Below are 22,485 nucleotides of genomic sequence, written 5' to 3' on the forward strand. Positions count from 1 at the left end.
TTTGGTTTTTAACCGCCAGATGGTGCTTGTGTTCAGTTTCTGAACAAAATCGAGAAAAATGAAAATAATAGAGAAGTCTGCTTTTCTGACCGCTAGATGGAGCAGGCCTTCAGTTTTTGAGAAAAAGGAAAAATAATTTTAAATTTTTGAATTTCTGGGGAGAAGTTTCTTAATTTGACCGCTAGATGGTTCGAGCGTTCAGTTTTTAAGAAAAAGGAAAAGAACTTTAAAATTTTTTGAATTTTTTGGATTTTTAGTTTGCTTACGACCGCCAGATGGCGTAAGCTGCAGTTCTGAAAAGAAATAAGTTTTTTTTTTTTTTTTTGAAAAATTAGAGAGTTAAGGTTTGTAATTTTGAGCGCTAGATGGCGCTAGTTTTCTAAAGGAAGAGAAAAAAAAAAAAAAAAAAAAAGGGAATAATTAGTGGGAGTTTAGGTTTTTAGCCCAACTCCAAAAAAAAATGTAAGAAGGTTTTCTCTTTTTGTGACGTTCCGCTAAGGTGGAGAAGAATAGAGTGTTAGTGGAGATTGGTCAACCACGTCCACGTGCTCTACGTACTGCAACCTGGGGCACTTCACGCTGGCTAACTGCTTCGACTTGGGGCTCTACACGATGGTTGACAAATGTGGAGAGTAGCCAACCTCATCCGCGGGAAAAAATCCTTCTTTGCTGCTGTTGTTGGTGACCTTAATAGTGCTCCGCTAAAGCGGAGAAGAATAGAGAGTTAGTGGAGGATATAAATATCCTCCAATAAGGGAGAGAGAAAACAAAGAAAAAAGAGGAAAAGCCCCCCAAAAACCGTAAAGCAACAAAGATGACCGCTACACGCGGCGAGGCGAAGCAATGTATTTGAAAAGAGAAAATTGGAAGAAAGAGGAAAAATTTTTTTTTTTTGTTTTTTTTTTTTTAAGGTGGAGTTACCAATGGCCGCCGACCACGCGACCGAAATTGCAAATTGGGAGAAAAAAAAAAAATTTTCTCCAACTTAACCCTAACCTTACTTGAAGTAGATGGAAAGGGAGATGGATAAAAAAGAAAAAAAAAGCAAACGTTTCTCAAAAGGAGAACGAGAAGAGAAAAAAAAATTTTACCAAAAAATTCAAAATCTGAAAAAAAAGGACGACCAAATTAATGGCCGCCAACCACGTGTTTACCCTAACAATTTAAAGGCAAAAGGGAAAAAAAGGGTGCCTACACACTCCACACGTGGTGAAAGAAAAAAAATTTCACACGTGGCTCATTGAGTGGTGAAAGGCGAAAAAGGAACTCACAAGCTTAACTAGATGCGTGGTGAAACAGCAAAAAAAATTTCACACGCTTAAGCTAGCACGTGTTCAAAAGAAAAAAATGAAAATTCCCACGCGGTGTCTAGGTACTAAAAGGGGTGAGCCCAGAAAAACTCCCCCACAGAACACAACAAGTAAATACTTAAAGTAAGAAATTTTAACTTAAATTAAGAATGCTTAAACGGTTACGAAGGACCATGAAGGGAAATAATCAACCCGTGTCTGATTTTTACCTTTGATAAATTGAAGATGTTTTGAAGATGAACACGGGAACACTGGTTCAGCTTGTTGTGCACGGTAGCGAGTGTATTTTCTGACTGACTGCCCCTTGCCCTCTCTTCCGAGACGGCCAATAGGCCTAGGGCGGGGCTTACATACAAGGAATGTACAATGGTGGCCCTCTATCGAGGACCACCCAATTCAAAAGCGCTAAAACGGCTGGGCAGCCTCGTGCGGCGTCCAGACCGCGTCGTCTGCTGCTGGGAATCTAATATATTCCCAACACAGTGCTCGAAAGAGTAGTCTGGTGAACGTTGGATTTTCAAGAGCATTGTTTTTCGAGATTGGGAGTATAAATGTAGGTATTTTCGGTATCAACCATGGAGGATTTAGCAGATTTTCGGGAAAACTAACGGAGGTAAACAGGGAAACTTTTAAAGCTAACAGTTGGAACTTGCACAACACAACACTTGGGGTACTTCTGGTGTTCCATAAGGTGAGGCTAGAGTAAGTACTTTTCGCACTCGTCACTTTTTTTCACACATAAAAAGGGTTCTTTGGTTTACTTTGCAGCTTTATGAGGTAAAGGCAGGCTAACCATTCACATCTGCAATGAATGGGGGTTATGCCTGTGTCCAGCCACAGATGTGCACGAGGAGTGGAGTTTGGAGCCAGAAGGATTGCACGAAGAATTGAGTTTTGGATTGTATCCAGCTTCCTGGTAAGGGGAGATCTGCCCTGAAGGATACTTAGGTAAGAATAGTCTACAATGCTTCTTACTAATGCTGTGTACAGATTGACCAGGAGTTTGGGTTTCAGGTTCAGATTCTTCCTAACCAGGATTTTGAAGAAGTTTGCTCTTCGAGAAACCTTTGTAACTAAATCTTGCAGATGTTGGTTCCAGTTGAGCTTACGGTCAAAGGTGATACCCAGGAATTTGCCATGACTGACGGCAGGGATACTCTTACTGTTAAAGGTCAGATGGAGAGGGACGTAGTTCTTAATTCTTCTGCTGGACGATATGGAGAAATACTTGGACACAGAGATTTGGAATCTCCAGGTAGCACACCATCTTTCAAATTTTCTTATTGCAGTTTCTAGCCTTTTTCGGGCTTTGCTTCTTAGGGAGTGAGTGCAGCGGGCTGAGATGTCATCCGCGAACATTTTGACGATAACGCCTAAATTGTTTTTCGAGTTCCTACACAAGGGGAAGTCGCGGGTCATGATAGTGAAGAGAATGGGGCTCAGTACTGAGCCTTGGGGAACTCCGACGGAGATGATTTTGGCATGTGACAGTGTACTGTCTAGTTTGACCCGAACCTTCCGCTGTAGCAGGAAGTTCAGGAGCCATTTGAGGATGTTCCCTGTAACTCGCGCTTGACTTATTTTGAAGAGCAGCCCGGGTAGCCACACCAGGTCGTAAGCTTTTTTAATGTCTAGAAAGACGCAGTGAGTTTCTTTTTTCTTGTTGAAGCCCGAGGTGACGGCATTCTTCAAATCCCATAGGTGGTCGTGTGTGGAACAGCCCTTACGAAATCCTGCTTGGCTTGAGGGGAGTATGTTGTAGTGCTCGAGGTGGCAATGAGATTCTGATAACAAAACATTAGTCCTATACCTCTCAATGAGCACTCGTATAGTTTTATGAATGCAACGTAGTAGGTTGCTAACAGTTTTTTGGTTTGTCAGCTGACATAGTTGATTAAAAGACGTGTACCATAAACACCAAGCATTCTGTGGGCTTCACTTCTAAAACACACTCAGGGATGAAAACGTACAGAAGCACCATTAGTTTTTCTTAAGTTTTCCATTGGAATATGACATATTTAACAGAAACTTTCGAACACAGCTTTCACCGTTCACACTTAGTCAGCAAGTAAATAGTGACACAGCAGCGTCATCTTGTTTTCCAATTAACAACCGAAAAATTCATCAAAATTGAAAATATTGCTTTTTTGAGACGGGAACTGCATTGATGTGAACTCTTTAAACATACTTTTAGATCGTGAATCACTCACACACAATCACATTTTTTCACTGACTTTTATTTATTTATCCAAAAACCTAGATATTTCTAGGAAAATACATGATTTGGGTTCACAGTTCAACAAGGATGCTGATTGCGCTTCACACACATCTAGAAATTTCGCAAGTTGACGTATCTCTGGATTGTTAGCTAGTCAACATCTGCATGATAATACACTTTTCTTTTTTTTTTGAACAGCTGCAATGGTATTTCGGTCATAAGTTCCACGGAAAAATTTCTCCATTGAGGCAAGAACGCCAATTGTGCGTTATCTTGTGCCTATTTTCAATTAAATGGATACGCCGTCACTTTTCTGATCGGAAGAGCTCACTTTGGCCTGGAATATTGTTTTGAATGGTGTAATTAGTATACATTGCATACATTAAATTGGATCAATTACTTTTTGGCATACGTTCAATTGTGTGATGCTGTCAAACCGTCGACAGGCGGTATCTAAAGGAGGAAATCAGCTACGAGCTTGCGGACTCTAAACAAACGCAAAACTAATAAAAAATTATAAAGATAGCCTGAAACCAAATTGTAAAGAAAATTAATTTTAGTTTCCAGCACTTCATCAATCAAACATCGTCAACGTTGGCACAGGTGATTTTTCCATGTTCATTGTTTCAGGTCACCAATTTCTACTATATGATTCAAGAGGAAATGAGGTTACACGAACAGAAAATTAACCATACAATTCAACTGATAGATAAAAACACCATGATGCGTGGAAGTGAAATACACCACATCACAACTGTTAAAACTGTCAGAACATTCACCACCCATGCAAAACATTTTCTGATTCATTGATCTTCATCACCTAGCCTATACCACGAAAACCAAACACAATTAGTGCATAACGTTTTGCTGATGAAAGCTAACATATACCTGACAAATTTACTGCAGACCAGCAATTCCTGATGGACTCCCACACAACATTCCAGATAAACAAAACAGTAGTTATTCCTAAACAAACATCTTGCAATAGTGGTCAATATAATGCAGTAACTGGTAAACATAAAATCTCACATGAACAACAAATGTGAACGGAACCATTCGAAAATGAGGTAAACAATTTCAAAAATGAATTTGCACAAAAAGGATTTTAACTAAAACACTACCAGAGAACGAAGTTTTTCCTTCCACCTTTTCCTAATTTTAAAATCAATTAAAGAAACATAATTGTTAAGCAAATCTCACTGTGTACCTTTTTGTTGGTTGAATTTGGGAATGGCTTACTAGTTGGAATAAGTTTTTTTCTTTTACCCCAGATTTGCTTTCCGGGCAGCGCACTTCCAACTTTTTCTGCTGATCACAGTATCTGCATGACCCGCTGCAGAATTATCGCAAGTGAAGAGGAAATCGGGTCACAGATACAAAGGGACACAGGTACACGTTTATTTTCTTTAAATACCATAACGAGTGAAATAAACGAATCCGAAGAGCTTCGGTAATCATTCCAACTACCATAATTTTTTTGGCACTGAGCCTCCGTCAATTTTCTTTCCCAATCCTTTATAATTAAGAATCTGCCTTTAGAAAAATAAAACAAGAATCAGTGTAAATTTCTTGTCAATTGAATTACCTAAAACTGTGGAATCCTAGAGACATAATATTCTACAAACTCTTTGAATCCCTTGAAAGCAGAAAAATTTCTGCTAAAAGGTCCACGTTAGCCAGATACAGGTCAACTGGTACTTCCTTTTCGACTGGCATTGGCAGTGATAAATAACAAGTAGGATCAAATGCAACTGAGACCTCATCAGACCCCATACAAACCAAAGCCAATTTCAATACCCAACTAAAGAGATCTACTACTACAGAATCTATCTGTATTCTACTTATGATAAAATACCCAACATTCATGTGCAGCTTCCTGAAAAATAAAATGAGTTGGAACACAAGTGAACCTTGCTAATAAAAATTTGTAGCTATTTCACCTATATTTTGTCAGTGTCCATCGATGCAAGACTTCTTCAAAATCGGATTCAGATGTTCGTCTAAGCCCCCCAGAACAACGTAGAGTAGTTCTCGCGAAGCAGGGTGCTGGTATCCGGGAAACTGCAGAGCAAATCTACCGACTTGCAACTTACCCAATTCAAAATCGTTACGATGCACAAGTTAAAAACCTAGCTTTTACAAAGCAAGTAAATGGTATACCTTAAATACACTCGAAGGTAATGCATGGTCACCTTGGTAAGGTGTCCGCCAGACCACATCGTTCGTACAAGATGGCGCCGAGCATTTGCATTTCCTCCCTTGGATTTCATCTACAAAAATAAAGGTCTACCACGTTCGGCTGCCGTGATATAACTAGCCGCTACGACGCCATGATAAATGTGGCCATCAGCAGCTCAGCTCAGCACAGCACCTGGGCCACCTAGCGACTAGCCCCCTACGAGCCTAAAGCAAATATTTTGTTTGAGAAATAAGACTTTAATTGAATAAAAAAAAAAAATTTTTTAATGGGATGGGAAGAAAAAAAATCTAGGTATTGAAATAAACCACAAAAAAAAAAAAAAAAAAAGAAAGACTAAGAACTTAATCTAATTAATTCAATGTGCGTTGGTTCGTACGATGTTTCGTCGACTGGATCATTCGCAACAACGTGACTTTTCTAATAACTTATACATCTACTTACTAATGCCATCAACTTTCGTTTTTCAAAATACGGAATTACATGACATCACGTATTTTACCGCCTGCTCCCTCCGAGACTCTTACGGCGCTATACACCATTTTTATTAAAATCTTTTGGTTATGGGGAACTTACTGAACAATGAGTCGTGTAATTTATTGTTTCCAATCTATTTTACAAAAGCCAAGCCACTACCTGTATGCACCATCATTGACGAGAGCGGTAGGTTGTCAGGGTAGGCTGAATCTTTCCATAAGTTTACCCTGTTCCGTGAGATTTTTTCTAACTTTTGTCCTCATATAATAGACGGGGCAATCTCGGCTAAATGTGGCAAACGATTAGTATTAAGTATGTAACATGATTAGGATATCACTCAAACTATTTACTTGCAACAAAGAATCTCTTCGTTGAGACTTCCCTGGCACCGTTGACATTCTGTCCATAAACGATTAAACTTCTCTTCGAGAGCATAAAGTTGGCCAATTTCCCTCTGGTAGAACTCCGATTCTTTCGGCTTGCAAAATCTGTTTAAATTGGAACAGCAATTTTAACAAACATCGCCGAGATAGGCAGAAATTAGACTTACTTGCATACAGCACTATCGTCTGGAAGGACGGTTTTGCATCCAACACAGGTGGATTTGCGTGTGGTAAAGCTAGCCAATCCACCAATTTTTGAAGTAACAAATGAAGGCGTCCGGGTATGGTAACCATCTACAATACGGAATACAAACCGTTCAATTATGTCAAGCAAATAAAGGCGATAAGTCCATGTTTACGTAGCAACAATGATTCCGCTTTAGATCCAAGTATGGGTTCCAAAATCCGAACAAGGGGTTTTGAAAGCTGATTTTCCAAATGGTATGGGGCATCAATAGGTACGCTGTATTCCATTACAAAAATAGGGTTTACCGTCTAAAGAAGACGTATGAAAACTTAATAGTTCATGAGAAATTTGAAATCCAAAGACGAATCTTGAGGTAGGCTGGTGTACTTTTAGCGGCTGCGATAATGACATACGGAACTCGATCCCCTAATTTTGGGGTTGTACCAGCATCTCGCTTACGCATCTTGTGAGCTAGTTCCACATGTGCCTGTTTGCTGGCGTAGTCTTTATCTGTTTTAGTCAGCTCCTTTTTAATAAAAGAAAGCAAACGGATAAAATCACAGTATTCCAAAACATAGTTACGCCTACCTTGGTAATCATCAGAAGTGAGATATCGACTTTGTTGCGCAGCAAGTCGAAAATAGATTGTTTGGCGTATTCTAGTGCTCCATCCGGATCTCTAAGAGAAAATATCAAAACCTCAAACTTTGAATACTAAAACTGATGACTTTTTGTTTACCGATCAATCAAACTTTTCTGCAGACCAGCTATTGATAAGATTGGCAACGAGTTGACAATTATCACGACGAACAGTTTCTAAACCCTTCCAATCCATTTTGTCAAACTTTTCAGGTTTGGTCCAATACAATCCTGGATACCTGTGAAGACAGAAACAGACAGTGCAACTGGTATCTCATCTAACAAGTCTTTATAAATCAGAACCGTAATTACCTCTTTTCGTTGATCAATAAATAGGGGTAATAGACTTTTTCGAATTCCAAATTAATGGGTTTGACAAATTTTGCCGACACAAATGCGGCAGCTTCTCGGCCTAATTCCATGGCTTCGGCCACCGTGGGTACACCGAATTTCACCATTACGGAATCTGTGTTACCATAGATTACCTGACGTGACACTAATTGAGAAAATCCTCGAGTCGCCCCGCGGTCGCGACAAGAGTATTGCACCCAGCTTGAAGATTTGACCGATGATGGCTCGTGACAGTTCCTTGATATATGACAGATTTTAAAACCGAATTGTAGGAGAATTTACACGCCCCGCGGTGAATTTGAATCGAAAATTCACGAGTGCGTGCGACAATTACAACTTCTGGCTTTTGAACCATGGCGGGGATGCACCAGAAACACCTTGTTCTAACAATATGTTCATAAACGGTACCAAGTACGCCGCCTATATGAAAAAATGTGAAATTTTAGATGACTTAATCAACGAATGTCACGAAGGGTTTCTTGAGTATCTTAAATGCAATTGGACCTTTTCGTAGTCGCAATCACAGACGTGCCCACTCAAAATTACTTTTACCTCAACTTACCCAGTTCATATCGACCCATTCGAATCAAGTTAGTACGAAGGCATCAAGGTTTCAAAATTACACAGCGTTCATTAATTGGATTACCGTTTTGCCGGAGCCCGTGACAGCACAAGTAATCAAATCTCTTTTGGCAAGAATATCTGCAACTGAAGCTTTCTGTATAGGTGTTGATTTTATGTAGCCAGCAATCTTAATGTTTTGAAGTAGTAGTGGGCGCAGGCCGGCTTCTTCGAATGATGTTATTTATCGAGGTACATCTTTTCTGTAACCTAAAGCAAATCCAAATAGATATTTTCAAAACATAAACTACTGTTTCGAAAAATGGTTTACCTGGAGGACGACTTTATCAAAATTGTTAAAGTGTTCCCCACAGACGATCCCCTTAAACAGTTCCTTTTCATCGCATGTCACAGCTTCTGGAATGTATTGTTCACGCAGCTTTCCGTCGATTCATCAATAGATTCGGGCAGCATTTCGAGGTGTGGCCGGACTCGGCTGGAGATTCGGGCTGAGAAATAGTTAATCATGGAAACTCACCGACATCCACGACGGAATAAGTAAACGATGTTGTCCTCGTAGATATGGCATCCACTGTCATGTCATCCCCGTCGGATTTGCCGTCCCCTTTCTTGCACTTTGGTAACATGAAGCAAATGGTTGCTAGTCCCTATAGAAGGAAATAAACAATACATCTAATTATTTGTTCATAGTCATTTTTGCACAAAACTTACCACTGTAATTTGGACAGAGAAGACGACGATAGCCGTCATTTGGAAACCAATGTGGTCCACTACAATGCCAGTCCCAGCGCGTAAAACAAAACGCCCAGCACCACTAAGAGACGACCATATACCGGCAACAAGCCCGTGAGTACTGGGATTATCCGGATAACCAGCATGTCTATTATCAAAACGAAAAAAAAAAAAGAAATGAAAACTGGTACAGTAAATTGATTTTTTTAAATGTGGCTTACATAGCTTCTCTCATGGCATCAACGACCCCCGAAACTTTTTGCCCTGAAACGCAACTCCACTTTGTGCCAACAGTATAGCCAGCCCTATTTGGGGATACTTGTGCGATCGCCGAGGACCTGTTAAGCTCTGCCTTTTTTCCAGTACCATGATCGGAGCCTTGTCCATATTTTTGCTGGGGCGTTTTCCCTTCGTTCCTATTGATCGGTACTTTTGATTTCAATTCTCAAATTCAAACCGTTTAACTAGTATCATTATTTGATTTTATTTTAGAAATCTAGCTGTTGTCGGTATCGCATTGGCACAAAGTGGAGTTGCTTGCAGGGCAACAAGTTTCGGGGAAAGTCGTTGATGCCATGAGAGAAGCTATGTAAGGTACATTTTAAAAAATCAATTTACTGTACCAGTATTCATTTCTTTTTTTTTTTCGTTTTGATAATAGACATGCTGGTTATCCGGATAATCCCAGTACTCACGGGCTTGTTGACGGTATATGGTCGTCTCTTAGTGGTGCTGGGCGTTTTGTTTTACGCGCTGGGACTGCATTGTAGTGGACCACATTGGTTTCCAAATGACGGCTATCGTCGTCTTCTCTGTCCAAATTACAGTGGTAAGTTTTGTGCAAAAATGACTATTAACAAATAATTAGATGTATTGTTTATTTCCTTCTATAGGGACTAGCAACCATTTGCTTCATGTTACCAAAGTGCAAGAAAGGGGACGGCAAATCCGACGGGGATGACATGACAGTGGATGCCATATCTACGAGGACAACATCGTTTACTTATTCCGTCGTGGATGTCGGTGAGTTTCCATGATTAACTATTTCTCAGCCCGAATCTCCAGCCGAGTCCGGCCACACCTCGAAATGCTGCCCGAATCTATTGATGAATCGACGGAAAGCTGCGTGAACAATACATTCCAGAAGCTGTGACATGCGATGAAAAGGAACTGTTTAAGGGGATCGTCTGTGGGGAACACTTTAACAATTTTGATAAAGTCGTCCTCCAGGTAAACCATTTTTCGAAACAGTAGTTTATGTTTTGAAAATATCTATTTGGATTTGCTTTAGGTTACAGAAAAAGATGTACCTCGATAAATAACATCATTCGAAGAAGCCGGCCTGCGCCCACTACTACTTCAAAACATTAAGATTGCTGGCTACATAAAATCAACACCTATACAGAAAGCTTCAGTTGCAGATATTCTTGCCAAAAGAGATTTGATTACTTGTGCTGTCACGGGCTCCGGCAAAACGGTAATCCAATTAATGAACGCTGTGTAATTTTGAAACCTTGATGCCTTCGTACTAACTTGATTCGAATGGGTCGATATGAACTGGGTAAGTTGAGGTAAAAGTAATTTTGAGTGGGCACGTCTGTGATTGCGACTACGAAAAGGTCCAATTGCATTTAAGATACTCAAGAAACCCTTCGTGACATTCGTTGATTAAGTCATCTAAAATTTCACATTTTTTCATATAGGCGGCGTACTTGGTACCGTTTATGAACATATTGTTAGAACAAGGTGTTTCTGGTGCATCCCCGCCATGGTTCAAAAGCCAGAAGTTGTAATTGTCGCACGCACTCGTGAATTTTCGATTCAAATTCACCGCGGGGCGTGTAAATTCTCCTACAATTCGGTTTTAAAATCTGTCATATATCAAGGAACTGTCACGAGCCATCATCGGTCAAATCTTCAAGCTGGGTGCAATACTCTTGTCGCGACCGCGGGGCGACTCGAGGATTTTCTCAATTAGTGTCACGTCAGGTAATCTATGGTAACACAGATTCCGTAATGGTGAAATTCGGTGTACCCACGGTGGCCGAAGCCATGGAATTAGGCCGAAAAGCTGCCGCATTTGTGTCGGCAAAATATATCCAACCCATTAATTTGGAATTCGAAAAAGTCTATTACCCCTATTTATTGATCAACGAAAAGAGGTAATTACGGTTCTGATTTATAAAGACTTGTTAGATGAGATACCAGTTGCACTGTCTGTTTCTGTCTTCACAGGTATCCAGGATTGTATTGGACCAAACCTGAAAAGTTTGACAAAATGGATTGTAAGGGTTTAGAAACTGTTCGTCGTGATAATTGTCAACTCGTTGCCAATCTTATCAATAGCTGGTCTGCAGAAAAGTTTGATTGATCGGTGAACAAAAAGTCATCAGTTTTAGTATTCAAAGTTTGAGGTTTTGATATTTTCTCTTAGAGATCCGGATGGAGCACTAGAATACGCCAAACAATCTATTTTCGACTTGCTGCGCAACAAAGTCGATATCTCACTTCTGATGATTACCAAGGTAGAGCGTAACTATGTTTTGGAATACTGTGATTTTATCCGTTTGCTTTCTTTTATTAAAAAGGAGCTGACTAAAACAGATAAAGACTACGCCAGTAAACAGGCACATGTGGAACTAGCTCACAAGATGCGTAAGCGAGATGCTGGTACAACCCCAAAATTAGGGGATCGAGTTCCGTATGTCATTATCGCAGCCGCTAAAAGTACACCAGCTTACCTCAAGGTTCGTCTTTGGATTTCAAATTTCTCATGAACTATTAAGTTTTCATACGTCTTCTTTAGACGGAAAACCCTATTTTTGTAATGGAATACAGCGTACCTATTGATGCCCCATACCATTTGGAAAATCAGCTTTCAAAACCCCTTGTTCGGATTTTGGAACCCATACTTGGATCTAAAGCGGAATCATTGTTGCTACGTAAACACGGACTTATCGCCTTTATTTGCTTGACATAATTGAACGGTTTGTATTCCGTATTGTAGATGGTTACCATACCCGGACGCCTTCATTTGTTACTTCAAAAATTGGTGGATTGGCTAGCTTTACCACACGCAAATCCACCTGTGTTGGATGCAAAACCGTCCTTCCAGACGATAGTGCTGTATGCAAGTAAGTCTAATTTCTGCCTATCTCGGCGATGTTTGTTAAAATTGCTGTTCCAATTTAAACAGATTTTGCAAGCCGAAAGAATCGGAGTTCTACCAGAGGGAAATTGGCCAACTTTATGCTCTCGAAGAGAAGTTTAATCGTTTATGGACAGAATGTCAACGGTGCCAGGGAAGTCTCAACGAAGAGATTCTTTGTTGCAAGTAAATAGTTTGAGTGATATCCTAATCATGTTACATACTTAATACTAATCGTTTGCCACATTTAGCCGAGATTGCCCCATCTATTATATGAGGACAAAAGTTAGAAAAAATCTCACGGAACAGGGTAAACTTATGGAAAGATTCAGCCTACCCTGACAACCTACCGCTCTCGTCAATGATGGTGCATACAGGTAGTGGCTTGGCTTTTGTAAAATAGATTGGAAACAATAAATTACACGACTCATTGTTCAGTAAGTTCCCCATAACCAAAAGATTTTAATAAAAATGGTGTATAGCGCCGTAAGAGTCTCGGAGGGAGCAGGCGGTAAAATACGTGATGTCATGTAATTCCGTATTTTGAAAAACGAAAGTTGATGGCATTAGTAAGTAGATGTATAAGTTATTAGAAAAGTCACGTTGTTGCGAATGATCCAGTCGACGAAACATCGTACGAACCAACGCACATTGAATTAATTAGATTAAGTTCTTAGTCTTTCTGTTTTTTTTTTTTTTTTTTTTTGTGGTTTATTTCAATATCTAGATTTTTTTCTTCCCATCCCATTTAAAAATTTTTTTTCATTGGCAACAAATTTTACTTACATTTATTTTATTTTTCTTTCCTTTTTTTTTTTCTTTTTATTATGCCACCCGCGAAAGATGTCGTAGCAAATTTGCAATAGACTAAATTCATTCATTTCTTTTGATCGGTACTTTTGATTTCAATTCTCAAATTCAAACCGTTTAACTAGTATCATTATTTGATTTTATTTTAGAAATCTAGCTGTTGTCGGTATCGCATTGGCACTAAGTGGAGTTGCGTTTGCAGGGCAACAAGTTTCGGGGGTCGTTGATGCCATGAGAGAAGCTGTGTAAGCCACATTTAAAAAATTCAATTTGCTGTGCCAGTATTCATTTCTTTTTTGCATTTTGATAATAGACATGCTGGTTATCCGGATAATCCCAATACTCACGGGCTTGTTGCTGGTATTTGGTCGTCTCTGCTGGGCGTTTTGTTTCACGCGCTGGGACTGGCATTTTAGTGGACCACATTGGTTTCCAAATGACGGCTGCCGTCGTGTTCTCTGTTCAAATTACAGTGGTAAGTTTTGACCATAAATAAATGACTATTAACAAGTAAATAATAAGATGCATTATTTCTTTCCTTCTATAGGGTTTAGCAACCATGTGCTTCATGTTACCAAAGTGCAAGAAAGGTGACGGCAAATCCGACGGGGATGACACGACAGTGGATGCCATATCTACGAGGACAACATCGTTTACTTATTCGTGGATATCGTGGATGTCGGTGAGTTTCCACGATTAACTATTTCTCAGCCCGAATCTCCAGCCGAGTCCGTCACGTGCAAATCAGTGTCGATCCCATTACCGCGAGACTGTGCCATTATTCGCCGCATGCGCGCTGAAACATATGCCGGGTTCTCTGGCTGAACAGATTAGGCCCATCGTGTAGACTAGATAATTGAATTTAGAAACTTGAGAATCTCATCTAGCACCCTACCACTTGCCACATCTGTAACAATACCCGATATTTTCCGTGTCTCTTCCGGCTGGCTTTAACTATTTTATGAAAATCATATCCGGCTAATCCATACTCTGTCGCACGATCTGCTTTTAATCCAATCGATAATTTTCAGGAAAGCGTTTTGGCTTCGTTTTTTCAGCCAATTTTTGATATTCGAGCAGAACAAGAGAAAAATCGATTCATGCGACAAAATCTTGTTTAAATTTAATTGAGCTTAAGCCAAATTGAATTTTAAAAATGCATTACATTTTATGTGGTGTTGTGGCGAATGGTACGGGAATGGATGAATAGGCTTTTAACAGCTGTGGTGATCACATTCAAATATTATCGTTTCGACCGAAAGATGGTCGTGCTCGTCAGAGCGTCCACCCACACGCTTTATGCTAGTCATTGACTAAAAAATGTTACTTAAAGAAGCGAACCGTTCTGACCGTTGAATGAAGGACGCACGCGAGTCTTTTGATCTACTAGCGGAATAAGGATACAAAAATTGATAAATTTCCAGTTTGAAGTAGACATTTTTTTCCCCTTTTTGCAATGATAACGCCATCAACCGTTATGGCGTGACGTGTTCCATCGTTCCAAATCACTTTTCTTGTTCCCATTTCCTTTTCCGAGGGCTTTTCAAGTGGGAAAAAGGAAAAAGCCTTTGAAGTAGGAAGAACAAGCAAAGTATAAACATAGAGATTGGTAACGATAACGGAATTTCGTGAAATTAAATATGGGGAACTGAGAATTCGATGACTAACTGTAAAATTATTAGTGCGATTGAGTTGTTTTCCTCTGCAATTTTTAAAAACTTGTACGTACCTATTGACTGATCTAGTATAGTCACAGGTAGAATACTCTAAACCAATGCAATCACGCGTGAATGTATAAAAATCGGAAGCCGCTTAAATTTTTTTTTCTTGCGCAAGAAGGAAGCGTGAATGACGGTACGATCACCAGGTCAATGCAATGAGAAGTTGTAAAAATAATTCAATTATTTTTCTTTGTTTAGGCTATTCCCAAAAAACTAATTGAAATCGTGTTTCATAAGCCACATTGTTTTAACTGGTAGCCCTTCGTGGTAGGACCATCGAAGCTCTTGTCTAAGTATTAAAACACTAGAATTCGTTGGAGCATTTTTTTTTTTAACATCTTTATTTTTAAGATCCAAATTATTGCCGACAGTACAAGCAATCTGTAGTAACCAAGCATAGAATTCGTGAAAGAAATCGAAAGAAAAGAGAAGCTGGAGAGGTATAACTATGAAAATGTAAGCATGCTTAGAAAATCTGTGGACTTTGTTCAAATCACGTCCCATTTAAATTAAGGTATTGGGAGAATGAATGAATGAAATTGGGGGAGGGAGAGAGGTGACAATGGCCATAACGATTAAAAAATTTTCCGCTTTAACAGCATAGTTATTTCTTAACCAATTATGCCATTGTCGTCTCTCTTCACTCAATTTTGCCCCTTCCTTCAAACGTTACGAATTTAAACAAAGCCAAAGCACACAGAATTATCTAAGCATCAAAACATATTCATTGTTAGACCTTCTTTCCTCTGCTTTCATTTGGTCGTTAGAAGAACGATGTCCAAACATCGTTTTGAGTCTTTTGAAGAATTTCTTCCCCTTTTTTTCTGCCTTTGGCTCCGGAAACATTTCTTTGGCGAAAGCCACTTCTGCCATCTTCTTCTCAAAATCGATATTTTCGTTTTCGACAATCACTTGCAGGGCTTTTTCTCTTCGCCGGAGAAGTTCGGTTAGTTTCGCGCGTTCTACTTCCGATGATGCAGACGCAAGTTTTGTTTTATGATCATCCAGCGCGTCTTCTGCATCACGTATAACTTCGCGGGACCTCCTTTTGTCATTTTCGTAGAGTTTTTCCAGCTTAGAAAAAGTCTTCCTGAGCTTGTCGATGCTGTTGCATTCAATGACAAGCGGTTCAGATTTGTTCCCGGAGGCGGCCCTTTTTATCTCGAACGCTACCATTATGGCCATTATGGTCTGTGACATGTACTTTTCATACTTTTCGCGATTTTTCTTATTCTTGTCTTTTGCTATATCGATCAGTAACGTCAAGTAATTGATCATAGCACCGGTCAAGTTTAGTGTAGTATTAGGTTCGGCATCCGATTTTGTTGTCGGGGTTTCGGGAGGCGTTTCCTTTCCTGTTGTGCGTGTTATTTTGATCAAATGCGCATTTTGTTGATGTAAATGGAGGTCGTGGAAGAGTCTGCAACCGAGGAAGTTGGGCATAGCCTTATATCCTGCACACACGTAAATTGGGATTTCAGTTGTTTTGTCTTGTAATACAACGTGGGTGTAGAAAAATCCAACGACCTCTTCCCATTTTACGTGCTCTTTGAACTTCCCTGTACGCTTAGACTTGACCAAATTGTACTTCGTAAAAGGCGTTAAGTTGGGCTCGCCTATTTGTTGCCATTGTTGTAGACTGATGATTGACTCGTCACAGCCTTTGTCAATCACCATATCCACTTTATGCTTGTTCAGACATACCTGCACAGACTTGATCTTGATGGTATTATCTTCTCTCAAAAATCCCGGTTTGACGAATTTCTGTTTCATTCGCTCGAAGAATCGTGATTGCTTCGACTGTTGGGCGCCCTTTGCAGTTCCATCTGGTTTCTCTGCTTGGCAATCAGTACTAGATGAAGTATTCTGGGGTAAAGGATGCGTCGTGTTACATTCCTGTAACAAGTCGCTCCTGTTTTCTGGTGTCAACTGTTCAGGTTGTTCTTCTCTGCTGGAAGATCCTGTTAATGCTGTGACGAACGTGAAGATATTCATAAATGAGGGAACCATTTTGAATATTTCGATTTACTTCGGGTGCTTGAAAAACACCGCTCGCTGTCTCGCTTTATGGCATTTTTCGACGGAAGACAGAACCCATCACTGCTCAAACTCTGATGTTTTTTCAAAAAAAAATGTTAATAAAAAAAGGTAATTTGAATTGTGTGAAGGAAATTAAATGAATTAGAATTTTTCCCGTAATGTTCAACACAAATAACCGTAAAAAAACTCTAAAAAGTATTTTTATTTCGTGAAAAACTATCAGTTTTGGAATCTTCTGAATTCACATGCATGCCGTCTATAGGACATATACCCTGGTGGTTATTACTGTTTCCGCTATCATTTCCACGATATACCGTCCCGTGCCTTAGCCAACTCGTGTTTTTCGTTTGCACCTCGACGCAGACCTACGTTGTTATGTGCTTGAGTCTTGCTCTTTAGCATGCCAAAGAAATTTGACTACTATTGCTATTTTTATTTATAGCTAAGGAGAAGTAAGATACCACAAGCTGTTTGAAGAATGGGTATGTTGGATCGTTCACAACCTTGGCTAAGCCATGTTTGCCATACCCACCCTATCCAGAAAGACAGCAAAAGAATAGGTCAGTTTCGATGGCTGAAACATCACCAGTGCTTTGGCATGATCAGGTGCAAAAACGACTGAAAAGATTGAATCAACACTTATTACTCGAACGAAAAGGAGTTGAGCACAAAGGAGGATACTGTGAAAAAAGATAGATGCCTGTCAACAGCATCATCTGACAGTTGTAATGGAGGTTGTGGAGGGCTTAAGAAGAAAAAATATAGGCGTTTTGGAGAGGTTGATAAAACAGAGAAGAAAAAATTGACACCCAGACAATGGCTTCTATTGGTTGTTCTCTCATTAGCAACTCTCACATCATCATTTGCCTTTCCCCCCCGTTCTTTCCCTAAATTGTAAGTATCTGTGAAATAAGATCATATGTAATGTGAAATCTAAATGTTTGCTTTAATCTCTAGGCTGAAGATAAGGGTGCCACAGTATCCATTTATGGATTTATTATTGGTACCAACTGCCTGACATCGTTTCTTGTCACACTCCTTTTATTGGAAAAACGTAAATATTACCCCAAATTTGTTCCATAAACGTGTAATTTGCATCTTCATCTTTCTTTCAGCTAAAAGTTAGTGGCGTTCGGTTCACCTTTGTTTCTGGAGTTTTCATTGGAGGTATTTGCTGCTTATTATCGGGGTGAGTAGTAAATTACACAAAAAAAACGCAAAAGCTGGGTTTTAATCAGTAAACTTTAAAAGCTTTTTAGAGTATTTCCCTCCCGGGGGTTCATTCGTCGTAATATCTATATTGATCCGCGTCATTCACGCTGCCGGAAACGCTGGAACAATTACGGCGACGTTTACGTACACTGCTGTGGAGTTTCCCAATTCCGTTGCCAAAATCTTTGTAAGATTCACTAATGCAGGTTTAGCGTTCGCTGTTCAATTTCTACCATTGTTCTAATTTTAGAATCTTACAAGAACCATGATGAACATTGCCCAGCTTGCTGGTCCTATAGTCGGCGGTGCATTGTACGAAGTCGGTGGTGTTAAGACTCCCTTTATCCTCATGGGCGGAATTCAAACTTTTATGGCCTTTATGGCATTACCCTTTCTTCCCGATTATGACGGTAAATTAGTTCAAAATGTTGTACGTCACCAGTCTTCTCATCTCGTTTCTCAACATTTTAGTGTCACAGTATGACGAGGGATCGACTAAAACTCAATCGCCATTGGCTATTTTGTGTATTCCATCCATTTGGATCCCGTTCTTCACGTTCATCGTATCGACATGTCGAACGGGTTCCTCTCGATCAACTTTGAACCGCAAGTGTTGCGTACGGTATGTTTTCCGTCTTGGCGTTATTATTAATTTCTTTAGAATCATTTTATGTTTTGTTTGCAGTTTGACTTGACACCATTTTACGTGGGTATCTTTTTCGACTGAAAGACGGTGCCAACAGTATAGCCAGCCCTATTTGGGGATACTTGTGCGATCGCCGAGGACCTGTGAAGCTCTGCCTTTTTTCCAGTACCATGATCGGAGCCTTGTCCATATTTTTGCTGGGGCGTTTTCCCTTCGTTCCTATTGATCGGTACTTTTGATTTCAATTCTCAAATTCAAACCGTTTAACTAGTATCATTATTTGATTTTATTTTAGAAATCTAGCTGTTGTCGGTATCGCATTGGCACAAAGTGGAGTTGCGTTTGCAGGGCAACAAGTTTCGGGGGTCGTTGATGCCATGAGAGAAGCTATGTAAGCCACATTTAAAAAAATCAATTTACTGTACCAGTATTCATTTCTTTTTTTTTTTTCGTTTTGATAATAGACATGCTGGTTATCCGGATAATCCCAGTACTCACGGGCTTGTTGCCGGTATATGGTCGTCTCTTAGTGGTGCTGGGCGTTTTGTTTCACGCGCTGGGACTGGCATTTTAGTGGACCACATTGGTTTCCAAATGACGGCTGTCGTCGTCTTCTCTGTCCAAATTACAGTGTTAAGTTTTATGCAAAAATGACTATTAACAAATAATTAGATGTATTGTTTATTTCCTTCTATAGGGACTAGCAACCATTTGCTTCATGTTACCAAAGTGCAAGAAAGGGGACGGCAAATCCGACGGGGATGACATGACAGTGGATGCCATATCTACGAGGACAACATCGTTTACTTATTCCGTCGTGGATGTCGGTGAGTTTCCATGATTAACTATTTCTCAGCCCGAATCTCCAGCCGAGTCCGGCCACACCTCGAAATGCTGCCCGAATCTATTGATGAATCGACGGAAAGCTGCGTGAACAATACATTCCAGAAGCTGTGACATGCGATGAAAAGGAACTGTTTAAGGGGATCGTCTGTGGGGAACACTTTAACAATTTTGATAAAGTCGTCCTCCAGGTAAACCATTTTTCGAAACAGTAGTTTATGTTTTGAAAATATCTATTTGGATTTGCTTTAGGTTACAGAAAAAGATGTACCTCGATAAATAACATCATTCGAAGAAGCCGGCCTGCGCCCACTACTACTTCAAAACATTAAGATTGCTGGCTACATAAAATCAACACCTATACAGAAAGCTTCAGTTGCAGATATTCTTGCCAAAAGAAATTTAATTGGTTGTGCTGTCACGGGCTCCGGCAAAACAGTAGTCCAATTAATTAACGCTTAGTAATTTTGAAACCTGGATGTCCTGGTACTGACTTCATTCGAAGGGTTCGGTGTGAACTGGGTAAGTTGAAGTAAAAGTAATTTTGAGTGGGCACGCTGGTAATTACGACTACTAAAAGGTCCAATTGCATCTAAGGTATTCCACAAACCCTTTGTGATATTCGTTGATTAAGTCATCTAAAATTTAACACTTTTTCATGCAGGTGGCGTACTTGGTACCGGTTTTGAACATATTGCTTGAACAAGGTGTTGCTGGTGCGTCTCATTCCATGGAGCAAAAGCCAGAAGTTGTAATTGTCGCACCCACTCGTGAATTGGCCATTCAAATTCACCGGGGGGCGTGTTAATTCTCCTACAATTCGGTTTTAAAATCTGTGATTGTATATGGAGGAATTGTCACGAGCTATCAGCGGTCAAATCTTCAAGCTGGGTGTAATATTGTTGTCGCGACAGCGGTGCGATTCAACGATTTCCTCGACCGTGGAGTATTTGTCTTGCCGGGGGTCAGGTTTTAAATTTTGGACGAAACTGATCTAAATCATTTGGGGATTAAGCAATCCTGGTTTTGAACAGCACCAGAAGAAGACGATCAGGAAACTTAAGTAATACCAAAAGCGCTGCTAGGAAGGGCTAAACGATATATTGCATAGATCAAATGAAAGATGGTTGCTCACGTACGCAGTGACACGAAACGGCTCGGCTTATCTTGAGCTATGACAAAGATATGATTGTAAGGTTGGAATACTCCGACGTGCGGTACTGGCATGAAGTGCATCAGGAACAGTAACGTATGCTAAACAACCTAAGCTACGCGCTCTAAGTTCCCGACATGGCATTCCTTACTAAATCGCCAATATGTTCCGGTATCTGACAGTTTTAGACCGCCAGATTGCTCTAGTAAATAGGCATCTACTAAATATATTGGCGTTATCAAATACCGGGGCGTAATGGTGGTTTCGTATTGAACAGCGGCTATAGAACTTGCCATGCCGAGATCAAGTTCTGTACAAATCGTAACCATTTTAATCGTTAAACAGTGACATCTAGCGGAGGGAAGTGAGGTAAGAGGAACGCCATCTAGTGGTCAATACCGCAGAATGTAATGAATTGAGTCACATGACATTTTGACAGTAAACAAAATAAGGATTTTTAAATCACGGTATAAACCTTTTTGTTTCATCATTTGTTTAGCACCAGTAAGTAGGGAAAATTCACTTTGCATTTTGTAATTTTTTTGCCAGGGTTTTGCTGAGTGAACTTGCAGTTCTGTAAAGTTATTCGAGATAACTGCAAATGGTAGTCCCAAAACCGGAAGAATTTTGTCTGTCATCTTTACTACGTGAACTTTAAAAGGCCTTGTTATACCAAAGGGCGCCAAATGGAGAAATTGGGCTTCATCAACGATTCAAGTAGTTGACATTTACAACTAAATTGTTAATGTTTAAATTTGATTGTATTTTCTTATTCAGATTCATTGATTTTAACAGCCTGGTTGCAAACTTTTAGCCATAGCATTGCAATCAATGTATTTATAATCCAGTCTTCAACACTAACAAATGCCAATGTACACAGTTGTTTCTACGCTGAAACGTTTAATCTGACAATGATTTGGTCAATTTTTTTTTTACTGGTTGACACTTCAATTTTTTAATGTTTGATGTAAGTACCAGTGTAGATGTATTCTCGTTAGAAGTAATCGTAATGTCCTAAATGTGCTCTTCTTTAGTGAAAATGGTATTGTACGAAGCTTATCAATTATTTTTTATTTATTCCGATTTAGCAACCACTTTTCGATACTTAAAAGCGAGGACCGAATGGCACCTACACTTGGACTGGATCGGACGGTTATTTGGTCGAATGGCTAGCGGCAATATTAAACTTTACGTAGGTTGAACTTAATTTGTCTGCTTATTTGTTGTTTGTTATTCTAAAAAACTACCCTCTTTATTCCACAGGTATTCGTTCGTGCTAATTAATCAAACTATTGCGCATATGTACGGGACGCATGAGGGTTTGTTCTATCAACTCATAAATGATGAGGTAGCGGAAAATGGTTTATGCATTGATTTTCAGTAGATAACTTATGGGCATCATGTTTTTTTATTTTTAAATTCTGTAAGGGTATCGACGGCGTGGCGAACTCTTTCTACTTAACGATGGATCGTGTAGCAAGGATGGACTATACCTTCCTCTCCTGACATGGGGGGATGGATTTAGCCTTGTTGTGCCATGTATCAAGGAATGTGAAGAACACTTTGAGTCCGTCTACCATTGATTCAGAATTAAACAGCCAACCCAAAGAAGTAAGCAATATTTCGCAGCAAAGAAGTCTTTTTACTTGATTTGGATTTCATATGTTCTATGTGATGAACATCATGACGAATCAAGGTGATAATCAAATTTTTTTTGCACTTAAGAAATTTTGGTTTAATTCGAGGCATTGGTACTGGACTTGGATTCTTGACGTTTTTGATTGAACAGATTTATTCAAACTAGAAGAAGCACAGACATCGTAAGTTGGGGTTAAT

The 22,485-nt window shown here is 39.7% G+C and overlaps 2 long non-coding RNA genes and 2 pseudogenes across 6 annotated transcripts; 2 read left to right on the forward strand and 2 right to left on the reverse strand.

The window, feature by feature from the left end:
- Nucleotides 1–4,066: 4,066 nt before the first annotated feature.
- LOC130697775 (uncharacterized) lies at nt 4,067–5,918 on the reverse strand. 5 transcript variants are annotated; one of them, XR_009421100.1, is made up of 7 exons: nt 5,689–5,918; nt 5,469–5,616; nt 5,114–5,404; nt 4,943–5,057; nt 4,736–4,861; nt 4,417–4,680; nt 4,067–4,353 (listed from the first exon to the last, which is right to left on the reverse strand). It is a non-coding gene; the product is annotated as an uncharacterized LOC130697775 (long non-coding RNA). The 5 variants fall into 5 exon arrangements; XR_009421098.1 differs by having other exon boundaries at nt 4,943–5,061; XR_009421099.1 differs by having other exon boundaries at nt 4,943–5,404; nt 5,469–5,657; nt 5,721–5,918.
- A 1,032-nt stretch (nt 5,919–6,950) lies between these two features.
- On the reverse strand, nt 6,951–8,040 carry LOC132088069 (DNA polymerase delta catalytic subunit-like; annotated as a pseudogene).
- Nucleotides 8,041–17,523: 9,483 nt separating this feature from the next.
- On the forward strand, nt 17,524–18,734 carry LOC130697774 (MFS-type transporter SLC18B1-like; annotated as a pseudogene).
- Nucleotides 18,735–20,207: 1,473 nt separating this feature from the next.
- LOC132087753 (uncharacterized) lies at nt 20,208–21,559 on the forward strand. The gene is made up of 3 exons (XR_009421285.1): nt 20,208–21,116; nt 21,199–21,366; nt 21,427–21,559. It is a non-coding gene; the product is annotated as an uncharacterized LOC132087753 (long non-coding RNA).
- The last annotated feature ends 926 nt before the right edge of the window (nt 21,560–22,485 follow it).

This window comes from Daphnia carinata, chromosome 6 (assembly GCF_022539665.2).
Source record: "Daphnia carinata strain CSIRO-1 chromosome 6, CSIRO_AGI_Dcar_HiC_V3, whole genome shotgun sequence".
Classification (NCBI taxonomy): domain Eukaryota; kingdom Metazoa; phylum Arthropoda; class Branchiopoda; order Diplostraca; family Daphniidae; genus Daphnia; species Daphnia carinata.